General features: G+C 41.7%; 1 protein-coding gene and 1 pseudogene across 1 annotated transcript in view; both read right to left on the reverse strand.

Moving 5' to 3' along the window:
* The window catches only part of AMPH (amphiphysin), a 201,056-nt gene that overhangs the window by 146,671 nt on the left and 34,036 nt on the right, over positions 1-20,349 (reverse strand). The window lies entirely within an intron of this gene.
* On the reverse strand, positions 2,390-2,481 carry LOC111727717 (annotated as a pseudogene).

Raw genomic sequence — 20,349 nt, forward strand, 5'->3', positions numbered from 1 at the left:
CTCACTCTGTCACCCGGGTTGATTTCTATAGCATTATCACAGCTCCACAGCAACCTCAACTCTTGGACTCAGGTGATCCTCTTGCCTCAGCCTCCCAAGTAGCCGGTATGACAGGCACTGGTCATGACGACTAGCTAATTTTTCTATTTTTAGTAGAAATAGAAAGTAATCCACCCACTTCGGCCTCCCAAAGTGCTACAATTCTAGGCATGAGCTTATTATAATAGTTTGATTTTTTTAACATGGAGAACACAGTCATCAGTATTTGTATAATTAAACATTAATTTTTAAGATGTTTATGAATGTCCAAAATGGAGAGTGGGTATTACATGTCAAAGCTGGGATTCTAAGGGAAGTCTCACTCCACCTCACAGGGTCCCTGCAGGTCCTCACCTCACATAAACTGCCAGTGACCAGGGCTAAACAGAGCAGTGGCCGCCCCGCCTGTGACCTCCTAACCTGGTAGGGCTGCAGTGGCCAAGGCAGCCCTGTAGCCTCCTATACCCACTGTTGCAGTTTTTATTCACCTTCTCTAAATAACTCTCTTAAAAAGAACCTTCTAAATGGGCAAACACTTTGTAAGTCTGTGTAGGCGGCCATAAGGCTAGAGTTTCTACGGGTGGCGCTGTGTAAGGTCACAAGCTCTCAAGGACAAAGCTGATGACTAAAACACCTTCACAACACGCCTTTGTAGCGAGCTTCCAATGCTGGAAAAATCTAAAACCTTCCAAAGGAGTTCATAGCACTGTGGAAAGGTCTGATTAAAAAAAAAAAAAAAAAAGAAAGAAAGAAAAGAACAAACAAAACAAAACAGCTTCCAAACAGTGAGCCCCATAGTCGTGCTTGTAATTTCTCTTCATTCGTTCCCCGTAGTTCATTTCCCCAGGGTGGAACTAATCCCTTCTCCACACAGCAGCCCTACAACTGTTTGGTTTTATATCTTCAGATATTAAATTATGGCAATTTTCCTTATACTATGCTGCTGTTCTGTCTTCATTATTTTTTCTTGTTTTCATACTTAGCCACCTGAGAATACTTAGAATGAACCATCTGGGGCCTTCCAGGAAATCATCTGAAGTGTGAGTTAGATACTCAGATTCTTTTTGTTTTTACTTCTAAAGAAAAAGTTTAAAAAATGAGACAGAACACCTGAGTCTTTACCGTGTGTGACACAAGGACGATGTGTTAGGCATATGGTTATGACCCTGGACTTAATCAGCATCTGTGCCCTGCCACACAACAGCACAACAGTGTGTGACCCTGGGCAAACCACTTAACCTTCCTGGAATTAGTTTCCTCATCTTTAGAATGAAAATGATAATGTTTACCTGACAGGGCTGCTTTGAGAAACTAAATGAAATAATACATCTAAGGCCCATGATATGCTTTCAATAACTAGTAGCAATTATTATTATTTCTTAAAGAAGATTTGCATGGGATTCTGGCCTTCTGACCTTCTTCTATTCTAGTCCACATACAAATCAATGTACAAGAAATCAGAAACAGGTTTTTATGCAGCAGGTATAGGCAAAGGACATGCATTATTATAAAAAAAAAAAAGTGAAGAAGAAGAAAAAGCAAAACAAATAACTCCAAAAACTAATTATTTTTTTTTATTGTTTGGGATTTATTGAGGACATAAAGAATTAGGTTATACTGATTGCATTTATTAGGTAAAGGCTCTCTTATAATTGTGTCCCACCCCCAAGAGGTATGCCATATACCATGACCCATCACCCCTCTTCCTTCTCCCCTCCCCCTACTCCCTCATTTCCCTACCCCCCACCATGTATTAGGTCATCTACTGCCTTCATACTAGAATTGAGTACATTGGATTCTTGCTTCTCCATTCTTATGATGCTTTTACTAAGAAGAATGCATTCCATCTCAATTCAGGTTAATGCAAAAGATGTAAAGTCTCCATCTCTTTTAATGGCTGAATAGCATTCCATAGTATACATATACCACAGCTTGTTAATCCATTCCTGGGTTGGTGGGCATTTAGGTTGTTTCCACATTCTGGCAATTGTAAATTGAGTTGCGATAAATCGTCTAGTGCAAACGTCCTTATGATAAAAGGATTTTTTTTCTTCTGGGTAGATGCCCAGTATGAGACTGCAAGATGAAATGGGAGGTCTGATTTGAGTTCTTTGAAGATGCTCCATACTTCCTTCCAAAAAGGCTGTATTAGTCTGCAGTTCCACCAGCAGTGTAAAAGTGTTCCCTTCTCTCCACATCCACACCAGCATGTGCAGTTTTGAGATTCTGTGATGTGGGCCGTTCTCACTGGAGTTAGGTGACATCTCAGGGCAGTTTTGATTTGTACTTCTCTGATGATCAGGCATAATGAGCATTTTTCAGGTTTGTTAGCCATTCGTCTGTCTTCTTTAAAAACATGGTGTGTGTCATCTTTGTGCAGGGGCCATGGTAATCTTCTCCATATCATCCCAATTTTAGCATATGTGCTGCCAAAGCGAGCACCAAAAACTAATTTTTAAAAAATTAAAAGGATAAAAGGAACAAGTCACATGTGGACAAATGTGCACCCATGGCATGCCGGGTTTCCAACTGCACACAGGAGAAGTTAATCTGCTTCCCTCTCCACCCCTACGCTGTGATCCCAGCCATGTCCTGTCAGCTACAAGCTCTCACAGCAGGTTTTCCCTTCTCCACACACAGAGGCTAAGAAACGGAGTCCACTGGAAAGAATAATCCCCCACTGTAAACCAGGACATGTACATTCTGGTTTATACGCTTTGTTTTCTTGTGAGCTTGTTGGCCTAAGTCAGCTGCAAAGAATCCTGGGACACTGACCAAGCTTCCTGAAGGCAGGAATGCCACCTTTTTGGTTTTCTTCTGAAAACCAGCACTTGACACAGTGCTTCACATATCGCAGAATTCAAGGGACAATTTTGAACAAATAAGAGGGTGGTAGAGGGAGAAAAAATGGAGAAAAAGGCAGGAAAAAGAGGAAGGAAATAAAAGGAGGAAGAAGAAAGAACAGTGGGAAGGAGGGAGGAAATAAATGAACAAATGAATGAGTTAAGACTGCCTGTGAAGCCTCTTGGAGCCAGCTCTATATCCCTCTTTTGGCAAATACAAAGGGCTTAACGTTGGAGACAACACAATAAATAACTTTGCCACCTAGCAGGCTCTGCTATAAGTGACAACAGACACAACTACGCTGTATTTAGAAATAAATGAGATCAGATGCGGACACTGCCACAGGGAATCAAGGAGGCCATGCACCCTTGCAGGTGGTGCCCTTCAAGTAACCCTCAGCTCTTTCAGGAGAAAACTCACACCCACCACCGCAAAGTCAGAAAGACACAAGAATAACCAAGTGTGCTCGTACTCATGAAAGCTGGCTCCACGGCCTGCTAAGCTGCACTCAACACGTAAGCCACAGGATCACAGACAAAGAGCAAGTGCTAAAACCCACTGCAGATACAAGGAGGAAAAAGTTAGGTTTCCAAATGTGGCAAATAAAAATACAGGCAACATTTTGGACATACATATACTAAAACCAATTTCCAAAGAGTTTTAGTTTATGTAAATTATATTTTAATATGTACCATATTAGATTTTAACTGAGAAGTTTTTAAAGACTTACTATATCATTTAAAATACATTTCATGTCACTATAAATTGCATTTTAGGACATTTGTTATGGCTTTTTTTATGTTTTCACAAATCTCTTTACTGTTTACTATCTGGCTTAGATAGAAGACAACTGAACTCCAGTATCTACTTCTGCATTTAACCTGCTGGGGTATCACAGGTCACGTAGCCTCTGGAAAACTCCACCATGCCTTGTAAGAGAACAAGAGTAATAAATGCAAATAGCATCTTAGTGATGTTATAAAAGTGATGCTGGCCTCATTATACACCTTTATAAGAGGCTCCCCTAGAAGTCCCTAGACCAGGTTTTGATAATTATGACTCTAAGCCAACTAGGTACTAATGGAAAGTCTACGAAACACCCAACAGGGCTTTCCAACCCTGCTGTGCTGGTGTCTACCGATGGTTTCCAGCTGTCCTAAAATGCACAGTGACTTTGACAGTGGAGACACAGAAACACCCGTTCTTGGCCCCAGTCCGGGGCTATCTGCAGTGGTCACACTTCTCTGGAACACTGGTCCAACAGAAACATGGCCACACTCTGCCCACTGGTGGACTTTGCTTTCCCTTCTGGCACCATTATTCAGACAACAGTATCCTTAAGTTTCAGAGTGGGTGTAAGTGACAACTCAACCAAGTTGCTCATAATGTAATACACTCAATAGGCTGTCTTTTCTTGAGTGTTTACAATTATTAACCTGACTTAAGTTCAATGATCAGTTTGTATGCACTGAAACCATAAGAAATAACTTAACGTCCTAAGATTTAAGAGATGTTTCATCCAGAACTCTTTTTACAAAAGAGGCAATAATTCTATCATGTCAATAGCTGCACTCTCAGGATCATTCCTTATAGGACAAAAGAATAATCAAAGCTAATAATGAAAAGATATCCTTTATATCTATAGCCACATCTAGCGTAATAGTGTTAATCCTTACACCTAAATTTAATGTTGAGCTAGATTCTCTCTCACTAAACATTTTGCCTGAATTATGCCTAGTTAAGAGAGAAGCACAAAAGATTTAAAAAAACACAGTACATCAGACAATGCTCTCCAGCCCATGACTTACAAAGAAACATGTAAAAGCAACGTGGCATAAAAAACTGAATGATTCTCCAAAATCTCCAATTGAATTCTGACGTCATGTACACTTACCAATTCTTTCTAGCGCACTACTATAATTCTATGTACATAAAATACCTCCCTAGACTTTGTTCCAATTCTGAAAGAAAAAAAACAATTAAAAGACCTTTCTACTTAATTTTTATGTCTTTTTTTCCCTAACACTGGAGGCCAGAGCAAAGATGGCATACATACATAGCAAAGCCTTAGTTCTCCATCCCTGAATTTCCCCAGTGAGATGCTATAAGACCAAAAGCCTCTGAATTCCAAAGTGTGTGAAACTCTGAGTTCTGTGTCTCCTTCTTAGAGGTTTACAATAAACAGTGGCAAAATAAAGGCCCTGGGAAAACAGAAACTTTGATTATGTTGTCTTGAACCTCACTCCTTTTCTGCATAACACCTATCCACATCACCAAACCCCAAAGACTCACTCTCTCAATTGTATATTATCCTTTGATATCAAACCTGGGGTCACCAAAGCCCTGGATATTAGATGAGATACCCTGAACGGAGGGGTCAAATCTATAGCTGGGGTTGTTTTCCCTCAGCCAGCATCCCAGAGGCCTGGGATGTTCACCCTACACGTAGGTTCTATTACCTGAGTATGAGAAATTACAAGGGAAATGGAATAATGAGGAGGAGGAGGAAAAGTCTGGAATAGTTACACATGTTCTTGAAGCAGAGTCCCACACTGGAGTTCTCCTACTACAAACTCAATGTATGCCCAAGGCACCAAACCACATAGGTATAAGTCTCTCTCAAAATAAAATTAGGGTCTTCCTTTAATCAAAGTCACACCTTATCTTAAAAGACATGTTTGTAGTTATACATTGTTTTTGAAAACGCTGGCAAAATTTGAAGCCTGGAATTGGCTAATCATACATGTTTAAAATTGTATCAATCTAACAAGAAAAACAGTTCCCTTTCCACTTATTTCATCCATTTCACAAATATTTACTGAGACTTGAGGCTGTGCCAGCCCGCTCAGGACACTGAATAGTAACAGAAGAAACAGGCCACTGCCTTACCGCACTCTTCAGCTGTGTTGGGACAACAGACAATTATTCTAAATAGTAAGTAAAATATTAGCCTATAAAATGGCAAAATGTGCCACGGAGGAATGTGAAGCAGGAAAGGCGGTCAGAGTGTTGGGGAACTACAAACTTAGAGAAGATGGCAAGCTGATTATTCAAGAAATTGATACTGCGATCCCCCACTCAGGTCTGGACAGGGGAGCTCCCCCCCCCCCCGCCCCCCACCCCGACTCGCTAGGCCTGAGTGAGCTCAAAAATCAGACTCATCTCTAGGCACAAACAGGCCACCCTCTCTAGGCCACACCCTCTGGGCTCTAGCAAGGTGGTGAACAGAGCAGTCTGAAAGGATACGGCCTCCTTCTCCAGCAGGGAGCTCGCACAATGCTTTGCCTAAGGCAAAAACTTCAAGGCCCTCATTTCTGTGCTTAATTTTAAGATTATTTTCTGCCTGCAGGATTGGAAAGCTGCATTTAAACCCCCTAAACTAAAGATTCAGGGGGCGTCCCACTGGAGTCCCCCCACCCTGGCTCCGCTGCTAGAGGTTCTGTTCTTTTTCTTCCTCTTGGTATCAATCTTTCTATCAATCTTTCGCTCTCAATCAACTGTCCACACAGTGTGTGGTTTCATTCTTCCCATCCCAAGACCAAAGACTCAGCATAGAGAAAGATTCCAGCAACATAATGGCTGAAGGTTGATAACCCATGGGGATGGGCACTCCAGGAAGATGACACTGTGAGTGCAAAAGCCCAGAGGACTCTCAGGGATGTCAGCATGGTGGAAGGGAAAGAGTTACAAAAGATCATGGACACAGGGGACGGGTCAGGAAAGGCTTTGCGGGCCTTGTGCAATGACTCTAGCTTTCTTTCTGAGAAGGAAAGTTGTTAAGAGTGTTTGCAGCAGGAGAGACTGCCAGCTTTTCAAAGAAACAACCTGATCACTATTTGAAGAAGAGATTATGGTGGAGGGAAGGAGGGGCAGGGGCTGCTAGGATGCTCTGCAGCAACTCGGCCAGGATATCCTGCTGGTGGCTGTTGCTGGGGTGATGACAAATTATAGAATTCAGTATCTTCTCTTTCAGCCAGAAAAAATTAGCTGACTGACTAAATGAAGACTAGAGGGGAGAGAGCAGTGGAGAATGACTCTGGGTTTCCAGACTGAGCAAGTTGAGAGACAGTGAAAAAGACTCTGGGAAGAAAAGATTTACAGAAGGGGGGTTTATTTTTTGCACACGTCAAGTTTGAGATGCTACTACACACCAAGGAGAAATGTCTGTTAGGCAGTTTCATACACAGATCCAGAGTTCAGAAGAGAGCTCACCTCTGTAAGCTGACCACCCAAAGGACTGTAATACACTGGTCAACATACAGAGGTGGTCAGCATTAGAACTAGGCCTACTGGTTTTCATGTCTGGTCTATGAAAATTAGGTCAACTTACCAAGGTGGTCAATGCAGGGAGGTGGTCAACTATGGAAGTTCTACTGTATTTACATGGGATGATCTATCTGTACATTAATGACATCTAAAAACATAAGTCTGGGCCGGCTCACATCTGTAATCGCAGCACATTGGGAGGTCGAAGTAAGAGGATTACATGAGGTCAGGAGTTCAAGACAAGGCTAGGAAACATTTACCTTTACAACATATATCTTTAAAAATATATAAGAAAAATTAGCAGGGCATAGTGTCAGACACCTATAGTACTAGCAACTTAGGAGGCTGATGCAGGAGGATCACTTGTGCCCAGAAATTTGAGGCTTCAGTGAGCTATGAGGATGCCACTGCACTCCAGCCTGGGTGAGAGAGTGAAACTTTGTCTCGGAAAAAAAAAAAAAATTTCTTTTAAGATTCTGGAGGATGTCTACACCAAGTGAATAATTCAGATAAAAAAGAAAAGTCCAAGAACTGAACCACGGTGAACTCTAACATGAAGAGGCCAAGGAGATACGGTGGAACCAGCCGAAGTGGAACCAGCCGAAGTGGAAGTGAGCCTGGTTCTCTGGAAGCCAAAAGAAGGAAAGAGTTCAAGGATGAGTGAATGACAAACTGCGTCAAATAGTTCTAAGAAAGGGAGTAAGGTACAAACTGAGAACCGACCGTTGAATTAAACAACGTGGATGTCACTAATGACAGTTTATGTGGCATGGTCCGATACAAAGCCTGACTGGAGTAGGTTCAAGAGAGAAGAGTAAAAATAAAAACTATATAGTCAGCAATTATCAAAGTGTGGTCAGGGCATGCCGAGGGGGTACATGGAAACTAGTTAGTCTTTTTTTTTTAATTTCAAATTAATATGAGGGCAAAAACAATTAGGTTATAGTGTTTGCATTTGTTAGGTAAAGTCCCTGTTGTAGGTGTGCCCCTCACCTAGGTGTCCCATATACATTGTGCCCATTAGGTGGGACACACCAATCCCCTTCCCTTTTTCTCCCTTCCCCCACCTTGAATTAAATTGAATTTTTCTCTTCTGTGGGCGTGTATTAGCTCACTACTGGCTTCATATTGGTGTAGAATACACTGGACACCTGCCTGAAAACCACTCTTCTTCCCTCATGCACACATGGTGTAATTTTCCAATGGCTCCGTGACATCTTGTACTGACACCTAATGAAACGTGTACTTGTATTTTCTTATGTTTTACATTTTTCTTTAATTTCTAATGTGGAAAATATCAATGAATACAACCCAAATAAACCAAAGTTCTTTAGAAGCATCAATTCTTTTTAAGAATATAAAGAAATTCCAAGATCAAACGGTTTGAGAACTGCTGAGAGGACAGACAGACATTCACGCATACACTGAGAACGTGGATGAATGAGTTGTCTGAGCTCTTCAGCCGTGTATTCTGGTTATTAATCTCTCGCCAGATGAGTAGTTCGCATATGTTTTCTCCCGTTCTGTGGCTTGTTTCTTGGCTTTCTCGCCTGGTTCCTTTGTTGTGCAGAAGCTCTTTACCTTGACGTGATCCCATTTGTCCATGTTTGCTTTGGCGGCCTGTGCTTTTGAGGTCAAGCTCAAGAAATCTTTGCCCAGAGGAATGTCCTGAAGTATTACCTCATGTTTTCTTTTAGTACTTTTACTGTTTCAGGTCTTTGATTCAATCTTTAATCCATTTTGAAATGAAGAGACAGGGATCTCTTGGGTGTCATGCTCCACGCATAACCCTTCCCATGCTGCAGCTTCTCCCACTTCCACCTGGGAGGGGGGGTCTATGTTCTTCACATGCATTTTTAAGCTACTGATCAACCATGAGCTTGCCCCAGAAGGTGGAGTGTTGCAAAGCCTTAGCTCCACAGGACACACAGGGACACGTCCAGGCAAAAGCTGACTATTCAGTGCATTCTGGGACTGTCCGAAGGATTCTACCTGAAGCAATAGTATTCATTTGGGATTGAATGTTAAAATGCATCGGACCACCTCACACTCCAGCACAAGTCCATAGATTCAAACTCTCTTAATCTCTATTATATTTTTTTCTAACGGGAAAATTTAGCTTAGAATGGTTCACCAGACATAACAGTAGATAATGTGTTGACAATAGCATGGCTTATTACTGACGGGAATAAGGAATTAACCTCAATAATCTGCCAAGATTAAAAGAATCACAGCCATCCAGTTTATTCATTCTCAAGGATTATGTTCATCAGAGCTCCCTTTCATTCAAAACACCTTAAGAGCCCACGATTATATTTCTGTACAACAGCAGTGCTGATGGCCATTCCAGAAAAAAAGAGTTCCAAAATTGCTTTGAAGGGTGACCTAGGTGCTGGTGTCAACGTACAGCTTCCCGAGGGGAGTACCTCAAAGGTGGCTGCAGTGCTATTCCGCAATGGGGTATCCAGCACTTTTTCTAGGATGAGTTCATGAACTTCACTTTCCAACCTTGGATATCAGTGTAGTAAAAAGAAAAGACGTTGGAGATCAGCTGACCCTGGGTTTGACCCTTTCCCAAATGGGTGACTTTGGCAAGTTACTTAACATATCTGAGACTTAATCTCCAATATGTGAAATAGGGATTTAATAAGTTTGTGAGGGTCAAATAAAGCAAGCTCTCCAAAGAGCCTACTATAAAGCATAGCAAACAATAAATAAATGGTGGATTTTACTTATTAATTTTATAGTATGTCAGAAATTGAGCACAAGCTACATACCTTTTAAAAAACATGAACTAATGGTATCAGGACACAATCATAATAAGCAAGAAAGACGAAAGCATTCATTGGGGCGATACTCACCTGTAGATATTTACAGTGCAGTTATCTGCATGCACTGTGATGATGAACCCCTCCTTAGAGGACATTCTATCAGGTCTTTACTCATTTATTGAACACTGCCATGTGCCAGGTGATGTGGTCCCCCATGAGAACACTGAAGACAGCAAGGCAGATCGTTCTGCCACTGGGCAGCCTCAGTCCCACAGGGAAACCAACTGAGCAAAGGTGCAGTTCAGAGGGATGAGGCTACGAGGGCCTCGCGAGGTGCCCTGGAGGCCAAGCAAGGAGCCCCCACAACCTGTCACCCTCCAAGTGCTATGGTCTGCTTTTAATGCAGAAACAACTCCTGAAAGTCAGTCCTCTAGACTCTGCCCCCACTGTCGCCACTATGACATCCCTCTGCTTACTGAATCCCGCTCTGTAATGACAAGATTAGAGAAAGATGGGACTCTCATTGTGCTTAGGGAATGTTGAATTTGATCCCCATCTGCCTAAATCCATGACAAAGACTTGGTTACAACTGGTTTCTTTCTTTCTTTCTTTCTTTTTTATTTATTTATTTATTTATTTTTGAGACAGAGTCTCACTATGTCGTCCTTGGTAGAGTGCCGTAGCATCACACTAACCTCAAATTCTTGGGCTTAAGTGATTCTCTTGCTTCATTCTTCCAAGTAACTGGGATTATAGGTGCTGCACAATACCCGGCTATTTTGTTGCTGTTGTTGCAGTTGTTGTTTAGCTGACCTGGGCCGGGTTCGAACTGCAACCTTGGTGCGTGTGGCCGGTGCCGTAACCACTGTGCTACGGGAGCTGAGCCAACTAGTTTATTTCTATATGTGAATATGTTTCTAAAAAAATTTAATGTCATTAAAAGCCCCTTTGTTTTTATACATTTGATGTGCTTCAATCCATTTTAGTCATTGTTCATTTGATACTCTTATCATGGCATCTGAGGCTACTGAATGCACCTTGGAGTTGGTATCTGGGTCCTTTACAAGTGACCCTAGGTGGTTTTTTACAGTTTCCCCCATTTAGAGGACACCATGACGTTCCAGACGCATCTTGAACTTTTTCTATGCATACATGGAATCAGCTTTTTCTCCAAAAAGCCCTGGAATCAGGACATTTTCATAGGAAATGGGGCACTATGAATGGCTGGCATTGTGTCTAGGCCTGAAGATCCCGTCCCAAGTCAGGTAATTCATTTACTGCCACCTAGCATCTTCCTTTTGCAACAACACCATCTACCAGGGAATGTGCCCTGAAGGTAGTTAGGTCTGCCAACAATTAAAGCTCCCTGCAGGGATACCATGGCCCATCTTCATGGGTAATTCTTGGCATTCTACCATGTGGTAGAAAAGGGAGGAAAAAAAACCTAGAGATTTGAAAGGCCAGTTTTTGATGAAAAAACTAGGAAATCAACATTCCCAGGCATCAGGCTTCCTGGAAATTTCCCCTCTGCATTCTCTGGGGCACATGGCCTGATTCTGTCTCTGCAGAAACCCGAGCAGACGGAGCCACGTCCTAGGGACTTCTACCTAAATAAAATGGCTGGGCTTGAATCCAATGTGCCAGGGCATATGTGTATTTTGACCAAACAGCCACCATGTCTACATTTGCCCCATGTACTTCAAGTTTTAGGCCAAAATTTCCTGTCTTTTCTGAGTGAAAATTACAAAACACTCATCTCCAAATTCTCCATGACAACCAAGGAAGATGGCAATCTCCACCTTTGGGAAACAGCAAACTACATATTCAAACACTCAGACTTCTAAGTCCATGATTCATGATCATTGTGATAATTCACACAATTATTTACTGGGTACCAATAAGGTAAGAAGTATCTCATTTCCCCTCCCAGCAACTCTATGGGGTAGATATCGCTGTTTTTATTGTTGTTTTTCCATTTTATGGTGAGAATTCTGACAATTTGCGAGGCAGTGCCAGACACCGGTCTGTCTGACTCAAAGTGCATGCCCTACCACGACTCCTTGAGAAAGAAGCAAATAAGCACCCTTTTCCAGCTGGCATGATAGAGGGCAACGAGAGGAGAGATGCAGAAAGCTGTCAACTATGGCAGGGCACTCACAACTGTTCTTGCGGAGTAAGGACGTAGTCTGAGAGTGACAGCCCGGTGCTAAGATCATCCCTTACCAGGTCCTGAGGGCACATTCTTGGTTTAAGAAAAATACATTCTCTTTACACATAAGGATCTTTGGAGAAACAATGGAGCAAAAGCTCTTTATACTAGGTTCTGCTGTTACTTTACACATCGCAGAGCCAAATTTAGCCTAAGCTTTTAATACATGGATCCATTAAATAACCTCACGGTCTGCTGTGCCAGTGGAATTTTCCTGTCTACTCTAAGAGGCTATTTAAACGCAGCAAAGGGCTATTTTTGAAACATCTTTTTCATCATTTAAGTATGGTATATGGTAGAATTTCTCAACCTTAATAATGCTTCAGCACTGATTACTTAAATCTCCTGATGGGAACAGTCGATATAAATATATGAATGGCTATGGGTAGGATACACAGAGGTTTATCCTTACGTAATCTTTAAACCAGAGGACAGTGAACTTGCAGCCATCCTGAGAGACTTTTTTTCTTCATCTCTTTACACTGAGATAACATTCTCAGATTTCTTTCTAATTTAACTTTCATCTTTTTTGCCAGTTTAAATAATCTCGTCCTACAAATACAGGGTGTCCCCAAAGTCACCATACATAGGAAAAGTGAGAAATTGTAGCAACATGTACATGTACATTTATTTACAAAACATCCATCACAAAACTTTACAAAATTTTACTAAATATTCTCTACATGTTGGCCACCACTTTCTATACACACATGAAGTTTTCTCTCCCACTCAGGCAAACACATCCCAAGAGATCTGTTGTTATGCAATTTCCTATGTTTCGAGATTTTTGGAACACACCATAATACCAATGAACAACACTAAAAGATAGTGCCATGATAGGGACCAAATACACCTATCCTTACACATATTTTAACAAGAAGGCAGCCATCTCAGTATTTGCTTAAATATGGACATTTTTTATTGTGGAAAATTTACAACATACACATGAGTACAAAGAACAGTAGAATGAACCCCCATATACATACATCAGCCAGATTCAACACTTATCAAACATTTGGCCATTCCTGTGCCCTGTGTCTATCCTATTCCCATCAGAATTTTTTCAAAGGGTGTTCTCTAAAGTGAAACAAACCTTCCATCAGAATTCCAGGATCTAAAATGTTGTATGTTCTAACAGCAGGATGTGAAGCAGCAGTGATTCCTTCAGACTCTGCAATCTCATGGTACCAATCTCAGACTATCTCAAGAGCATCTGCTCAGTTTCAATGCTCCTCTAGATAGTAACTCACGCTTGCAACAAATCAAGATGTAGAAGTGCCAATTGCTCGTGAGTCATCTCTAAGCAACACGACTGATCTTTTTCTCTCACAGCCACACTCTTGTGGAAAGACAAGGTCTGAGATGGAAAGAGCAGTCTGGAACTAATGCAGGGTCTGAGATGAAAGCAGCTGGCTCTGACCAGAAGCTCAGAGGTGCACACAGTTTACAAGTTGCCTTGCCAACAAGTTGAGGTCATAGGGCCAAATTCCGCTTCTCACCATCATTCTCGACATTCTTATTTACTGATGACCTACACTATTCCGCACCTGTGCTGAGCATTTATACATCTTTTCTCTAATCTCCATCAAGATAGATCTTTTTATCTTCAATTTGTAGATGAAGAAACAGAGGCTTAAAGAGATTTGATGACATGTTCAGCAGAGTCTAGTTTAGAAACTAGGTCCTCAAAAAAATAAAAAAGAAAAAAGAAAGAAAAGAAACTCGGTCCTCCCCACTTGAAAGTCTGTGTTCATTTTCCTTATTATATACTTGAGTCCCAAGTAGTATCAACAAAAATATTAGGAATTGTGTAAGTACACACAGATTTTATGCACATAAAATCCACACCTATTTGTGCACATAAAATCCACACCTATTCTGGAGATCTAGGGCACTAATGAACAGGATGATTAGTACCTGTGCAAAACCTCATGAAAATCTGAGACCACATGGTTCCTTACTAACCTGAGTAATATTTTTTGACTCTGGAGCAGGATAAACAAGGCAAGAAGCCGAAGCCACGCCAGTCCACGGCTCCACGCACCTACTATATTTCAAAACACCTTCAATATTAGAAAAACACTCTGAGTGCCGATGCTTCCTGCAGACGGGGCAGAAGGCTGGGCAGTTATGACTCTTTAGTGCCAACAAAGACCCACCTTGACTTCAGACGTGCTTCAGAGGAGGTGCTTCCCAGGGAAACTGGAAGCTTAAACTCCCTGAATATTTAAGTCCAGGTCATAGGAGGCTCTCTGTACCTAAATCACATTATGTACTGAAATCGACTAAAAGGGGATTTGGAGACATTTTGACAGGTAACTAATAAAAGCTTGCAAAAGAGAAAGCACTACATTACAGTCTGAGATATCCACTGGGATCTCGGAAATGCACATCTAAGTATTTTTATCCTAATTCTTTGAAGAAAATATCTAATTAGCAAATGTCTTAAATAATGAAAGACACCATTAAATAGTACAAAAGGTGATGCAGTGATGAAACTACTTTGGTGTAGTAAAGCATCACACCACTTACCTGCCAATGTCTTTGGCCCATTCCAAAAGAAAACTGTCATAATTACTGTGACTGCCGTCTGTGCTCATTCTCTATACCACAAATTATAATATTTACTCTAGCATTCAGTTACTTTATAGTCTTGAGTAATTAGCCAAACTTCTCAGCTTAAAAATTCTGAACTTCAGGAGGGAGGGCATTTGATGGGATCTCAATCTCCCCTAACGTGCACAATGCAAGGGTACACTTCAAAACAATGAAGAGTAAATTATCAATGTCTTACCACAAAAAAATAAGTAAGTGAGGTGACGGTTATGCTAATCACTTTGATTTAAGCATTCCACACTGTATAATCAAATCATCACATTGTACCTCATACATGTATACAGCTATGATTTTAATTGAAAATTAAATTAAAAAAAGAAAACAATTCTGAACTTCAGTGTATTGATTTCAATTAAATAACTTATGAATTTTTATCAGGCCCTCCCCCACCAGACAACCAGGGACAAAAAAGGCATTTTCAGAAAACCCGTTAGAATTGACTTCAATTCTACGGTTATTATTTCTTTACCTCCAAATCATCATTATAAAGATCTCTAACGACACTAACTTTAATATGTATTTTACTGAGATTGTGACCACAAAGGTTACAATTTAATTGAAGATTTCATGAGCATCTAGAATTCAAATACCTTCCTCCACACCCCTTCCTGTTGCCCAAATCCTCACTGCCTAATAGACATCCAATCAAATAAGAAATAACAGTTTAAAAAGAAATTTCAAGAATAATAAGGAAGCCAGCAAGAAGTAGGTATGTCTATTTTTTAGAATAGAAAGTGCCATATTTCTATTAATCAAATTCTAATTTCCATCAAACCAACTGATATCACAGTTTGACTATCAAACATCAAAGTAAAAGCTCAGGTAATCTGAGATTCAGACCAGGCAACTGTGAACAGAGACTCCTAACAATCAACGTCCCTTTCTGGCATAAATGAGTATGGTCAACACCAACCTCTTGACTAGGTGTGTTTTAGTGTCCAGATTGTAGCTAACTCTCACACCCTCACCTACACCACTCTGAATCCCACCTCATTCTGTACTCTGTCTCTCATTCCTACTTTTGCCCTAATCCTCATCTCAGGGTTAAAGGCCCATAAAGCTTACACATAGGATAAGGATAACTGTGGTACACAATACTTGGTGATTTTTTTTTCAAAAGCAGAATGAGTAGCAGCTTGGTTTCTAGATGTTGTCAACCTACTGCAGCATCACAACTGTGACAGCCAATTGTGCTCATTCTGTAAGCCAAAAATTATAATGTTTACTCTAACATTAAGTCCCTCTACAGTCTTGAGTAAAAGCTAAACTTATCACCTTTAAAATTCTGAATTTTGAACAGTGTATAAATTGTATTGAAGTTCGGTTGCATCTGAACGAAAATAGTCATGTCAAATGTCATGTATTCTTGCCAATACTGGAGTTATTTCATCTTGCCAATTTTGTAGAATATTGTTTCTGCCCAACCAATTAAACAAAATTATCCCTCCAACAATTCAGACTTTGCATTTGATGTTTACACAGTATTTCAAGTTACACAGCTCTCAATTACTAAGAGAATGAGAAAGTTCAGGTTGGAGTAGACATGCTAACGAGATACATCCTCAATCATCGTCAAGTCTTGTATGGCCAGATAGGGTATCTGTGAACACACAATAACAAATGTTTGGACCTTGTTGTAGGCAAGATTTTAGAGATCAACTAAAACAATTCAGTGGGGGGACATCATGATCACAGGATGAGTAAAAAATAACAAACTGTCCTGTTCTTGCTGCTTGAGATAAAATTCCCAGGGACGGTATCACACAGGGATTCAAATGGTGTCTTCTTTCAAACTACATTCACAGAGTGTTCCAGTGCCCTGGAAAACTGAGTTAGATAACTCAAAGGGTGGTTCTTTTGAGAAAATGGTACCAACGTCAAAGATGGATGTGAAAGTCTAAAAAATTGTTTCATAAATGAAAAAGTAAAGAAGCTATATCTAAAGATAAGATATAACTTAATGTTATAAAAGATTTTAAATGTTACAAAATTAATACATTAATATTACAAGTTGGCACCAAATATTTCAAGTACAGCCTTAAAAGTTCATGTATACCCAAGCAGTGAATATTTTGAGAGTAAATCTTCTCCCCAGTTGCCTCATAGTTGGGAGAACTAAATGCTAAATGTCATTATCATCGTTTGGGAGAGGGTAAAACATACCACACAGCTCCTTACCGATGGAGAGGGAATCAGTATTCTGGGTGACCTGCTTCCAAAGCCCACTATGGTCTGTCTACCATACCACATGTCTCTTCTAAAATGAAGACCCCTTATTTAGCTTAGGGCTAAGTCTAGGGCTTACTGAATGTGGGGTTCAGTGGTCAGGTCTCCTCTGACTCCCACCCCAAGCTCTCCAGTTCCCTAAACTAAGATGATGATTTCTAAGTAAAAGTTATCCCACTCCATCCTTCTCAACCAAGACAGAATAAATGACGAACCCTGGAAGCCCATTGCCTTTCTTCCCATAAACTCTGCTCTCCTAGGTTAGAAAGAGTTCTAAAAGTGGGTAGATTTGGCAAAGTTCCCCCAAACTTCATTCTTCCTCCACCACTAACAACAATAAGGTCATAACCAAACTGCTAACAAGTCTACAGGTACACTCAGCGGGACACCTGTCACCTCCACCCTCCACCTACCACCCTAACACTGGTACAGAGAGACCAACTATATCCCTTTATATCCTCTAAAGCCAGTCCCTCCATTACAATCTCTCTGAGCTCTCTCACCAGAGATATGGTCTTTCCCTCCTCATGACCACCATGGCCCAGTCTCAGCTATGTTGGAGTGGGAAGAGAGACAACCTCCAAATCTAATGACCTTGATCAAAATTACCTCATGATGCAATCCTCCCTGATCTTGTGCCAGTTCCTTAGGCTCTCTGCATCTTAGTTCACTAATCAATAAAGTGGAAATAGCAATGCCTACATCACCACGGATTAAGTAAGACCATGTGCTTTACTAAGCCCAGGACAGTGTCTGCATCTCCTAGTGCCCGCTGACTGTAAGTCTGGGCTCTGTTGTTGCCCTGACACACCTTCCCCATAGCTTCTTCTGACCCTGCGTTATCTCTTCACGAAAATTACGAGTTGATTGCTTTAGCATTTCTCTTTGTAACTTACAAAGCACTTGGCACACAGTAGGGGCACGACACATACAGTGGCTACAAGATACAAACAAAAGGCTTTCCAGAAGAAAGAAACCATAGGCATTTTAACAAGAGGTCATTTACTTATTTTTGTATCTACAAAAGGATCTACTTCACTCTAATGAAACAGAAATTATTCTTTCACTGAAGGAAAGAATATTAATTTGCTTTGATATTCTTCAAAAATAATAAAATGAAATAAAATAAAAGCTCAAAGAAGCCCCAGTGCCGCCTGCCAAATGTGGATTCTAAGGGGGCAAGGCCTGCTGAGTTAACCAAGGTCACACGCACAGCACCAGAGGGTAACAAGCGGTGTTCTGGAGTGGCTCTTAACATTCAAATCAAATAAAAATATTAAAGGACCTGTAATTTTCCCTTTATTGCTCTCAGTTCTATCACAGGAGCTAACTGTCTCTACAAAAATAGCAAGTGTTAATTTGCGGCATTACTTCATAGCTTCAGTTTGGAAAGAAAAATGCCACGTTCGGTCCTGCCTGGTAACCTGCTTTGATTAACTCGCATTCCATCAACAAACACGGAAGGGGCACCTACTGAAAGGCCGCACGCTGCTCTGGGCTCTGAGGATACGGGAACAAACACACAGTCAAAAATCCCAGAGCTTGCATTCGACTGGGAAGATATCTAAGAAGACCAAGAACCAAAACATGTAATGTGTGAGATGGGAGTGAGGCTGGAGATGTGAGAAGGGAGCCATACTGGAGAGAAATGGAGTGGGGGGAGCTGCTGGAGGGTGGTAGAAAACAAGATCAAAGAGGAGGGGAGGGGCCGGCTATGGAGGGCCTGTGGGGCATGGTGACAAGTGGTACTCCCAGGGCACGGAGAGCTACTGGGGGTCTAGGGAAGGAGCCTGGCAAGCTCTGGCATTAGGACACGGGTAGTCCTGTAGAACAGGGGTGGCAGGGGTCACGGGAAGAAGCAGGAAGCCAGGCTGGGAGACTGTCTCCCTCACCAGGTAAGAGGTGAAGGCGGCCTGGATCAGAGTGGTGAGGAGCAGCTGGCCTCCAGGTACCTTCTGAAAGTAGAGCTGCCATGATTTATTGATGAACTGGATATGGGGCAGAAGGAGACAGGTCTAGAGTGACAGGGTTTCTGCCAGGTCTGCAGACAAGACATGTGAACGATCCCAGAGAATCCCAAGTTCTTTCCAAGCACCTGTACTGATGCCCACAACACACCTTCCTGAAACCGTCTCCTCTTAACCCTGTCCATGAGCTCTCTGGGGGACAGTAACCTACCTCGCTGTGTGTCTAACGTGCATCAGACCTTGTGCCAAGTGCTTTGAATTCACATGCTCTATCCTTAAGCCTTGGGAGGAAGTGGTTATTATCCTTTTTTATGGTCAAAAGGCCTGAGAGTCAGCAGAGGTAGGTGACCTGCCTATAGCTAAATCCAGGGGAGAGAGGGCACATGTGAACGGGGTGGCATTCCATTCCAACAATTTCCACCAAGAGAAAAAGTCAAGCCAGTATCACTAAATTTTCATATTTCTCTAGAGGAATCTGAAATTCAGATTATTACATGGATTCTCCTGATACATATTTAAACGCAAGGTTGAGGGGAAAAAACTAACACTCTATGTGTCAAAAAAAAATCTTCCCCAAAGCCCATCCCAGCAAGAAGATAGAGACAGCCTCACTGATAATCCTAATTTCTCTATTTTGTATAAGCAATATTTTTTTCAACTGATGATCTTAAGTGATACAAAGGCAACCCAGGAACCTACGAAACCTTTAAAAAATATGAACACGCGTATTTCCAGGCAGGGATAAGAGTCAAAAGAAGAGTAAGAACTTTAAGACGAGTGGCTGCACCGCCGCAGTAGTCTGTGTCACATACTGAATATACCAAAGAGAAAGAACAGAAATGGCCTTTGCCCTGGAGGAGAGAAACCTGCCATGGGAAGCAGGGGCAGGAAGCCACTCGCAGCTGGTCCCTGAGCTCCAGGACCGCAGAGGAATGGACACACCTTGACACCCTGGATCTGCTCCCCCAGATCCCCTTCTCCGTGCCCTCCCTCGCTTTCCCCCACAACGCCCCCAGAATGGTGAACACAGGCACATGGTCAGGGGCTGATGCAAAGGTGAGGAAGACAAAGGTCAGGCTAAAACGCTCCGGATGCAAAGGCTGTGTCTAGAATCTGAGCTGGAGGACTCTCCCCCAGTACAACAGTTCCTGCTACGTTTCTCTTACAGATACAAGAGATGTCAGAGTGGCCAGCGAAGCTCAAATGCAGAATGGCAGCTGCAGAGAAGAGCTAGAATGTTCCTAAAGGAAGTTAGGGCAAAGAGAAGTCAGGGTGTCCAGCTTCAGCTTGGCCATGAGCAAGTGTGAGAGTGAAGCTACTGGTGTGCACGGTCTGAAGATCGCCGGGAAGGAGGAGGGAATACTCACCTTGTGGGAGAGAAAGGATGTGTCTACAGGGGGCTGGGGCTGCT

This window comes from Otolemur garnettii, unplaced genomic scaffold (assembly GCF_000181295.1).
Source record: "Otolemur garnettii isolate 467f Iridium unplaced genomic scaffold, OtoGar3 scaffold00119, whole genome shotgun sequence".
Taxonomy (NCBI): Eukaryota; Metazoa; Chordata; class Mammalia; order Primates; family Galagidae; genus Otolemur; species Otolemur garnettii.